General features: G+C 36.2%; 1 protein-coding gene across 2 annotated transcripts in view; it reads left to right on the top strand.

The window, feature by feature from the left end:
- The window catches only part of F8 (coagulation factor VIII), a 162,631-nt gene that overhangs the window by 24,032 nt on the left and 137,341 nt on the right, over positions 1-1,258 (top strand). The gene's annotated exons all lie outside the window — the stretch shown is intronic.

Raw genomic sequence — 1,258 nt, 5'->3', positions numbered from 1 at the left:
ATATGAAGGCTTCAAGTTTATCATTCTTTATAGCTGAGTAGTACTCCATTATACATTTTCCACATCTTTTATTTTCGGAACCGGGGATTGAACTCAGATCCTTGAGCTTGCCAGGGAAGTGCTTATTCCACTGAGCCATCTCCCTGGCCCCTGAAAGAACATTTTGTGATGGAGTTTTCAATGTACATAGGAATAATATATAAAATAACTGCAGTGTAATAGAAGAGCAAAGGGAAATTTGTGGCTTCCATTCAAATTCATTCCAATGAATGGATGGCAAAACATTGATTCTCCATAGACAGTGAAAAGTTAAGAATATATTTTGTAGCCTTAAAGCAACCAATAAAATATTATACAGAATAATATAATAGCAAATTATAATAAATTTAAATACTTAACTCAAAACAGTGCTGGTGAAGGGAGATGGAAAATCAGAGAGAAGAAAGTGTAATAAAATGATAAGCTTGTGTCTAAACCTATCAGTAATTCTATTAGATATGAATCATCTAAACCCACTATAGTGATACCTTGGCTGTCAAAGGGCTCCAAGCTCAAACTTTCCACTACTGGAATAACAAAATTTGAAAAACACTGGCTCGGTGTTTATCACTTTTCTTGATGTTAAACCAAAAAATCCAACTTTAAAAACCTGTGTGGCCAAGAGTAAGTCACACATAGCATCTTGCCAGGGACAAGAGACTGGGCATGGTGGCACGCACCTGTAAGCCCACCATTTGGGAGGCTTAAAAACAGGAGGATCACTATGAGTCCAATCTGTCTAGTGACACCCTGCACTAAATACATAGAAATAAATAAATAAAATTAGTCTGAGAATGGTCACCATTTTTTTTTATTTTCTGGAAGAGATTTGTCGAATTGATTTTATTTCTCCTTTAAGTGTTGATAAAATTCAGGAGTGAAACAATTTGAAGCCAGGTATTCCTTCACTGTTGAAATTTTTAAAGTCATGGTACAATGAATCTTAAAATTTTCTCTTTTCCTTGGGTTGAAGGATGCAATTCAGGGCAGGGCCAGCACTGCAACCCAGGCCAGCCCCTGCGTCTGCCTAAACAGGCACTTTAATCCGCTGAGCTATCTGGCTGGCCCTTCCCAACTAATTTTATTTTTTTTTCTATTTTTTTCCATAATTTTATTGAGAAACAAATAGCCATGAGACAGTTTCAAACCAAATTGGTAGGACAGTTTCAATAATTAACACATTGCATACATTCTTCCTAGTGGTTAATTGCTGTACAAG

This window comes from Octodon degus, unplaced genomic scaffold (genome assembly GCF_000260255.1).
Source record: "Octodon degus isolate 3935 unplaced genomic scaffold, OctDeg1.0 scaffold00373, whole genome shotgun sequence".
Lineage (NCBI taxonomy): Eukaryota > Metazoa > Chordata > Mammalia > Rodentia > Octodontidae > Octodon > Octodon degus.
The sequence above is the reverse complement of the archived record's forward strand: the minus strand, read 5'-3'. Positions and strand labels throughout refer to the sequence as shown.